Genomic DNA, 9,066 nt, shown 5'->3' with positions numbered 1-9,066 from the left:
CTGCTGAATCTATGAAAAAGATTGCAGAAGCTTTTAGCAACACTGCAGCTGAGACGGGCATCATCAGGAAAACCAGGCTCGTCTTTAATTCGGTGTTTCATTTTGTGAAATTGCTTACTCTGAGAGAAATAAAACATTTACATGTATATTAACCAGTGTTTGTCAGCCATTGGAATAAAGCCAGTTCTCTCGGGGCCAAAGAGACACTGAGTGAATGAGTAATAATCTCCTGTTGTCACTCTTAATTTATGGATGGGAGGCAGAGCAGCATTTGCCATTTTGAGTTTTTCTTGTTGCTCCAAAACTAGAAACGATGTACATTATCAGTAGGCTTGGAAACATAAAACATGGCTTGCATGCCTCTTTCCTACCCCCTAGGTGATTTATTTGGCATAGCAATTGTGATGCATCAGCAGGGATCCTGGTTTTCTCTGATTTCAAAAAATCCCCAATTCTTGCTTTTAAAAAGTGACCCCAAATCCACATTTTTCCGTGATTAAAATGAAACACCGCTGTATACATGCATCTATATATTAGTGGTGATTCATTTAAATCATGATAAAATATGGATTTGGGGTTTGTTTTTGGTTTGTTTGTTTTTTTTACCAAAAATTGGGGATTTTTTAAACAGGAGAAAACCAGGTTCCCTGCACATCAGTAACCTTCCCAAAGGGAGCAATGGAGAAGGGGAATGTACCTGAGCTGGATGAGAACTGTGCAGTTTTCACTAGAGGCTAGGAGATGTGGAGGAAGAAGGGTCTGCAAGGGAGGAAAAATGGGGTTGTGCTTTTTTTGATTTTAATGTCCAAAGAAATCCTGGTGATTTGTGTCCCTTTGCTTCCCAAATAAACATTTGCTAATTTTCAAGGTGATGGACCAGCAAATGACAGCAAGTTTAAAAAGTGGAGAGTGGCCTTACAGTGGAGCTGCTGCTTCATAGGAACTGTCTGCCTGTTCCTTGCTGTAAGGGAAGCTATACCTGTTGCACTGAGGGGTGTATTACTGCAGTTTGGCTCAGCTCACTTATCATGGGATAAGTGATGGACTGCAGATGGACAGTAACCCCATGCCCTACCTTTTAACTCACTATAAACCATTTATCTGTATCAGAAGTATTTGGAATATCCTTATTTTTGGCAGGCTATTGAGAGAGAAGTAGGAGTTCTTTCATTTCTCAGTCTGTGAGGCAGTGATCATAAATCTCTCCAAGATTTCCACCCTCCCCCCCCCATCTGTTTTGGTGTTTAAATTGCATAATTCCTGAGGAAAATCAAACAAAACCCCATCCTGCAAACTTTCTTCTATGTGCTTAACTTGTGTCTATCACACCAAATCAAACAGAAGAGTAAATGTTGGCCAAATTGGGGCCTTTTCAACACTGACTAGAATGCTTTCTCCATCCTTATTTGTGAAGTCATACTTCTGGTAGTTTTCCTGTCCTTATTATCTTTATTCTCTTCCAATCTTTCTGTAAAACTTAGTTTTGCAGTACTGGTTAGATAGCTGATGTGCTGGGTTCACTGGCCACCATGCTGGCCAGTGTTGTTTCCCTGTGCTCCCTTGGCTTGTTTGTATTTATCAGTTGTCACCTGTGTTATACAGATGGGAAGCTCTGTGCACTGGGAACCATCTTTCTGTTTTATTTATGACAGTATGATGAGGTCCTAGTCTCTGACTGGGTACCATGGTAAGAAAAAGTCATAGGTATGCAATGAGGTCCCCATTGCCATTTGTTTTTGGATCAGGCTCAAAATTTTTGTAACTGAAGATGCAAAAGAGGGTGGGTTGGGCATGTAGTGAGGTGTCCAGAAGAGCCACTTACTAGTTGATTCTCTTGAGTTTTGCCTAAGGTGAAGAATGTTTAAATAGTTACTACTGACCAACTTTTGATGTGGTATACCTTGCACAGCAGTTTTTTTGGCATGCTTCTTGAAATCGCTGTAGCTTACAGAGATTTTTTTGCACTATCGGAATGAATCTATAAAAGTAGGAAAGATGTTTGCTTAGATCACAAAGCAGGTGTTTGCGCTATTATAAATAGAAAGCTATAGGAGTTGAGGCACTTATTAAATTTGACTTTATAGTGGTTTGAAAAATAGCAGTGGAATGGAAACAAGAAAAATTACTATGGTCTCTGGCAAAGAAGTGACTTAAATGACTATGCTCCCAGAGAAAGCAAAACATCAACCACGGTTGAGAGGCTTTAGGAATTAAGTAATAGTCAATTATTGGAGTGAGGATGAGATCTTGAACCCCTCCTGCTCCTAGGGTGGAGGATCAGGGTGGGGTGTTGATTAACTCTGAAGAGCTTGATTTGCTGGATGACATTTGTATATTATTGAAATGTGAATGTCTTTCTTTATTACCACTTTTCAAGAAGTCTCCTACTGTTGTCCCTTCTAGTGTTGCAGGGGTCAGGTGTGTTCTTGACTTGCTGGGGTACTGTGTGACAGCACCAGTCCTGTCAGAGCCACACCAGTGGGGTACTCTTTAAAAAGTGTTAGCATAGCTTGCGAGTATGTGCACCCCCTGAACAGTGACTGGAGGAGTGCTTTTAAAAATCTAGCTGCACAATTGAATTGGGCAAGGAGTTGAATACAACATACTGTGGAAAAAGCTAAGAGTCCTGATGGGATAGAGTAGGGATGGGGATTCAGGACCCCTGGGTTGTATTCCCAGCCATGTTGTGGATTTCCCGTGCGATCCATTCAGAAGAGTGTTTTAAATAGCATGTACACTCCAAACACTGCGTGCGTGCGTGCATGCGCTAAGGATTCCTGTGCTTGTATACAGCCCTGAGCACTTTTGCTTACTAACTCAGGTACACACACAAATGTGTGTACACACTTGGAAGAGTTTGCATCTGAATTTTCCTCCTGCAAAATGGGGATGAAAATTGGATATATCAGGCTTTAGAGACCAGCTGGTGGTTTTAAAGTACTTTGTGACCTTGGTGTCTGCCTCAGAGAGTTACTAATACAGAGGGCTGTTGGAAGCATTGCCCTGGCAGGGGTCTGGACTCTGTGGTGTTTCTTCTTAGTTTGGTTACATGGGGGGATGTAACAGCTTGCTTTTGTATTCTGAGTGGCTGGGTCATGAGATGAATCTGTTGTAGCTTCCTGAAAACTGCAGGGAAACTTCTCCAGGAGGCTTTCAGAACCACCTGCGCTTCACATCCTCGTTTGTAATGGGCCAGTACATTAATCGCATGGCATTGTAGCATCTGTGACTGCCACTGGGGTTTGTTCTGCTGGAAAATCCTGACTTAAGTACTCACTAAATCAGCATGTGTTGCAGAAGCCAGTGTTGCAGAACTGATTTGGCAAAATCAGGCTGCAGATTGCTGCTGCTGCTATTCCTGAGCCTGGTCTGCCCATGTTAGAGGACCCTAAAGCAGCAGTTGGGTTTGGTGGGGGTGGGGGGAAGGGGCTTCTCTTTGGGTCAGCTTCTCCTTTTGTCTCTGTAATTTTATTAGGACTTAATTTAAATGCAGAAAGTTTTAATTAGTTTATACTAATGTCACACTTATGATGTGTAAATTGAGGTAAACTAACAGGAATTTGATCAGCCTAAACCAGCTCTATGTAATTATGGTTCTTCTTGTTAAATAATTGGAAATGGGCTCTATCGATCAGGACAGAAGAGCTCCATGCTTTTCGTACATGGGATTGTTTAGAAGAGCATGGTTTTAAGCTAGGAAAGTAGAATATGGTTTTAAGCTAGGAAGGACATGGACTGGAGATGGTAATCATCAGTCTGGTCAGTGGAAGAAAAGCAAATGAACAAAAGGCCCTCATGAAAACACCAACATACTTTCTGGTGTACTGAAAACACCGTTGCCATATGGGGAGGCTGCTGTCAGTTGCGCATTATTGTGTCCCCTGAATTCTCATCGGGGTGGAGTGGAGCACTGTCTGATCTGGCATTGGTTTGGGGCAGTTTTCTCCCAAACCTGTTGAAATGTGAGTTTCTGGGTTGTACATGTAAGTATGGGGCACAGGAGTGAGGTAGGGTAGAGGAAGGCTATTTATCTCTATCATTTGTAGATTCTTTTCTGACTCTGGTAGAGTGAATGCTCTTGAAAGCAGGGCACAGGAGAAAACCAATGAGGCCGTCATGCTGCTCATGTTTATAATGTCCATCCTGCTTGCAGCAGCAGGGATTGGGCTCAAGTGACTCTGGAAGTCCCTGTTCCCTGGGGACTGGGAAGAAGAAGTTTGTCAGCCCGACTCACCCATATCAGTAATTGTATTGTAAGGGAGGTTGCTCTGTATTTAATTATAATTTGTACTCTGCTTGTATAATGTGCTAATCAGTCTCTCTTGGCATTTGTACAAGAAAGAACAGACGGGCACTATGCCAGCGAGCCTTGGCTTCAGCCACCTATTGAAAAGCCATAGTTGAAAAAACAAGGCCTGGTTTTTAACCAGGTCGTGAGATCAGGACCCAGACCTGGAACAAGGACCCTTTACTGGCAGCGCCTGAGCACTACATCGCCTTGCTTTATACCTGTGAGTGCCTCCAAGATGCTTTGTAAAATGAAAAGAATTCAAGCTTTTGGGCCATAGCCATCTCTCTCCCCTCTGCCATATTGAAGTCCCAGGAGGACGTAAGGAGCTTAATTCTTCAGTTTCCCCTTTTCCAAACTGTTTTGTAACTTCAAGCCACAAGAGGTTTTACCTACTTTTTTGGCTGTAATAGAGCAAACAGACTTCCCCAGATAATTTCGATCCGGCCTATATACCCAGCTGGTGTAGGTGTAGAAAAGGTATAGCTAGTATGCTGTTGGAACTTGCTCTGATACTTTTGGGATTACTTCCTCAGGTATGGGGTTCCCCTTCCCTTCTTCCCTACCAACCCAAACCCCTAATTCATTTTTTTTTAATGAATAATCCAACCTGCTGTGGACATAGATTTTTGTCTGCCAAGTTTTAGCCTGGATGGGATTTTCGGTGCAAAAGTTTTAATAACAATAGAGGGGATTATAATGAACAGCATTGACGGTCCTTCGTTTGTAGTGTTTGCATTACAGAACTGTAAAATCAGGCTTCAGATTTCCTGGCATTTTGCCTCGCCTGAGCCTTAAGAATTTGTTGCAGACGTATATTTATAATTTGGCTGTTTCATAGAGCGAACTAGCTGAGAATGTAGGCATTGGAATGAGAGAGGGAGCAGTCAGAGAGCACAGACTAGGTAATAGGAAACAGAGCATTTCCTATTGAGGATTGCACTTGTTCAGTCTTAGTTAGGGCTGTTCAGTTTGTGAGATGCGTAGGTAGCGGAAGTCCAATTCCCAGTGGGCAAGTGACCCTAACACAGCTGTATCAGAAAGCACTAATGTTATTTTCGCACTCTGTTCCCTTTCCTGTTCATTCTCACAAAGGTTGGATGCCTGTGACCACTCTTTGAATTCAGTACAGTTTCTGGCGTGGAGGGTTGCTATCAAAGACTATTTGTATTTGTGTTTTATTTTTGTTGCTGCTGTTTGGAAACTAGCTGAAGACAAGCGAATGTACAAGCCAGGTAGTATCTTGTTTCCAGAGGAATCTTGTCAGGAATAGCAGAAGAAAATTGCACTTTGAGAGAACACCTGAGCAAACTTGTATTATCAAGTCATTTGCCGGGTGTTGCAGCATATTGCATTTAGATTTGAGAAGAACAGTGGTTTTATAAATGGGAAGTGGCAAATTCTGCTTTCTTTCCTCTTTCTCTCTGCTTCCCTCCCCCTCAACCTTCCCCTAAAATTGAATATATTCTGTGACAAATCCACATGTTTATTTTTAACTTACAGGACTTCTTCATATATTGAAAATGTCTTTATAGTGCAACCTGATTAAAAAAAAAAAGATTTCTTGGTGCTGATCTTTATCTACAAAAAACCCTTTGTTTGTTCCACCATTAACAACTCGGCATGAAATGCTTGTCCATCATTCTTTTCCTCGTGGAATTATACTCAGTTGTTGGGATGGAATTGTACAACATCACTGACTTGCATACCAAAAACAGTCCTTTGTTTAAGCATTACACCTTTTGAAATGCCAAATTTCTATGGGGGTTTTTTGGGTGAGATTTTTCCCTCTTAATAAAGATTCTGGTATATGCAGACTTCAGAGCTGCTACAATCATATAGCTCTTTTCTACTTTGACAACTTTGTTTCCTTTGACATTCTGGCAGAATGCAATGATGGCTTTCATTTTCCAAATGCAGTGAATGGTGTAGAGGCTCTCAAAGCTGCACTTACAGTAAATGGGATGCTCTAGTAATGGTGGGTCAATTTTGATTTAGATCTGTAATTTGGCAAAAAATACCTTGCTTAAAGGATAGTGTTATACTGGGATTTCATGCACTGCCTTAATAAGCCTCATTTTTATGCATGCAACTGAAAGCTTTTACCCTTGAAAACAGGGTTGTTAGGAGTAAATCGTGATAAATGGGCATAGGTAAACTCTTGTAATACAAAAAAAGTCTTTGCTATGATGCAAGAGCAGATGTTTTCACTAAGTTGAACATTTGCTTTCAGCATAGGCTTTAATTTTAGTTCCTCATGAAATCATGTGACTATTCCATAACGGCCTGCATTTGCAGGGAACAGATAAGAAAGGCTAAAGTGGTGACTGAACTTAGATTAGCAACGGGAATCAAGGACAACAAGAAGTCCTTCTTTAGGTACATAGGGAAGAGGAGGAAGACAAATGTGTGTGTGGGGCCGTTGCTCAACAACTCAGGAGAGCTGGTTACTGGCACCCAGCAGAAAGCTGAACTCCTGAATGACTACTTCGCCTTGGTCTTTCACCAGACCAAGGAGGAAACCACACCAGGTAGAGTAGAGAATGAGCATGGTAGGAATAATCGCTTTCCTACTATTGCTGTAGAATTGGTGTATGACCAATTAAAAAATTAGACATATACAAGTCAGTGGGACCGGATGATTGTCATCTGAGAGTATTGAAGGAGGTGGCTGAAGTCATTGTGGAACCCCTAGTGAAACTTTTCCACAACTCGTGGCGTTCTGGAGAAGTCCCTGAGGACTGGAAGAGAGCCAGTGTTGTGCCCATCCACAAGAAGGGCAGGAGGGAGGACCTGGGTAACTATAGGCCAGTCAGCCTAACTTCCATCTTAGAGAAAATCCTAGAGAAGTTCATCAAGGAGCCTATCTGCAATAAGCTTGCCGAAGGTAAGATTCTGAATGACAGCCAGCATGGCTTCATTGGGGGCAGGTCTTGCCTTACCAACCTCATCTGCCACCTGGACATGAGAGAGCAGGTTGACATCATATACCTTGACTTCCAAAAGTCCTTTGATCTAGTATCCCATGATGCCCTCGTGAGAAAATTGGAGAATTGTGGGCTTAACTCCGAGACAGTCAGGTGGGTGAAAAATAGGCTGCAGGAAAGGACCCAGAGAGTCCTAGTGAATGGATCTGTCATTCTGGTGAGCAGTGGGCAGGGTGTCCTGCAGGGTTCAGTGCTTGGTCCAGTACTTTTCAACATCTTTATTAATGATTTGGATGTGGGGGTGAAGAGCTCACTGGCCAAGTTTGCAGATGACACCAAGTTATGGGGAAGCGCGGTCATGCTTGAAGATAGATCCACCTGTAACTATAGCCTAGACAGGCTAGCAAGTTGTGCGGATTGGAATCTGATTAAGTTCAACATCGAGAAATGTAAAGTGCTCCACCTTAGGATGAGCAGCCCTCAACACACCTACAGGCTAGGCAGCAACAAACTGACTAGCACCACAAAAGAAAGGGACCTGGGAGTAATAATTGACCACAGTTATGAATACGAACCAGTAGTGCGATGCTGTAGCTAGTAGAGCAAATAATACTCTGGCATGCATCAATCGATGCATCTCCAGCAAAACTAAGAAGGTGATTCTTCTGCTCTACTCAGTGAGACTGCAGCTGCAGTAATGCATCCAGTTCTGGGCACCGCACTTTTAACAAGGACATGGACAAGATTGAGAGAGTCCAAAGAGGAGCCACCCATATGATCAGTGTCTCACACAGCAAGCCATACAAGGAAAAGCTGAGGGATCTAGGACTCTTCAGCCTAAAGAAAAGAAGGCTGAGAGGGGATCTGGTAGCAGCTTACTGCTACACTAGGGGAGTACATCAAGGGCTTGGTGAGCAACTTGAGCACCGGGGCACCCAAGGAGAAAACCAGGAGTAATGGCCACAAACTCTTGGAAGATTGATTCAGGCTCAGTATTAGAAAAAACTTCTTCACAGCCATAGTGTCCAGACTGTGGATTAAGCTCCCTCCAGAGGTGGTGCAGTCACCTACCCTGGAAATCTTCAAGAGGCGACTAGAAAGTCAGCTTGCTGGGGTCACCTGACCCCCCAGTTATCTTTCCTGCTTGGTGCAGGGGGTTGGACCTGACGATCTTCCAAGGTCCCTTCCAGCCTTGCAATCTATGAATATTATGATATCACAGGAGCATGAGAAGCTAGAAATCCCAGCCAGTGATTTCTGTGCCTTCAGTAGTATATAAGCTCAGCTGCCTCTGTAACTGGAATGAGCCATATGGCGGTCACGCTGAATACTGATTTGAAAACTCAGGGTTAACTGTGTTTTGTTGCTGTCTGTCATGTTGGGTTAGACTGCATAGCTCAGGGACAGGCAAAATATGGCCCACGGGCTGGATCCGGCCTGCCAGGCCATTCTGTCTGGCTTTAAAAATTTCGAAAATTACTATTTATCTGCCCCTAGCTGCCTGTCAGAGATGACAAGGTACCAGCAGCAGCAGCATCCAGGACCCAGGGGGAGCTGGCGGCAGGACCCAGAGGCCGCAGCAACAAGGCCCACCAGCCCCACCCCAGCCAGAAGCTTCTGCCTAGCAGAGGCTTCTGGCCTGGCAACCTTGGGGCTGTTCCCCATGTCCCTCTGCCTGAGAGCAGAGAATCAGATAAGAGTGCAGGTGGGGGGGTGGGAAGGATCACTGGTGCAGCAGGAGCCATCCTGGCCCAGCCAGCACCACGTGTTTCCCAGCTGGCTCCTGCTGCGCCATGCAATCCTAGCCTGGCAGCCGGGAACCGCATGCTGCTGGAGTGGCAGGTGGGTGGG

At 43.8% G+C, this 9,066-nt stretch overlaps 1 long non-coding RNA gene across 1 annotated transcript in view; it reads left to right on the top strand.

Moving 5' to 3' along the window:
• LOC112549432 overlaps positions 1–9,066 on the top strand; it is a 34,454-nt gene that overhangs the window by 17,357 nt on the left and 8,031 nt on the right. The gene's annotated exons all lie outside the window — the stretch shown is intronic.

The sequence above is a fragment of the Alligator sinensis genome, unplaced genomic scaffold (assembly GCF_000455745.1).
Source record: "Alligator sinensis unplaced genomic scaffold, ASM45574v1 scaffold116_1, whole genome shotgun sequence".
Classification (NCBI taxonomy): domain Eukaryota; kingdom Metazoa; phylum Chordata; order Crocodylia; family Alligatoridae; genus Alligator; species Alligator sinensis.
The sequence above is the reverse complement of the archived record's forward strand: the minus strand, read 5'-3'. Positions and strand labels throughout refer to the sequence as shown.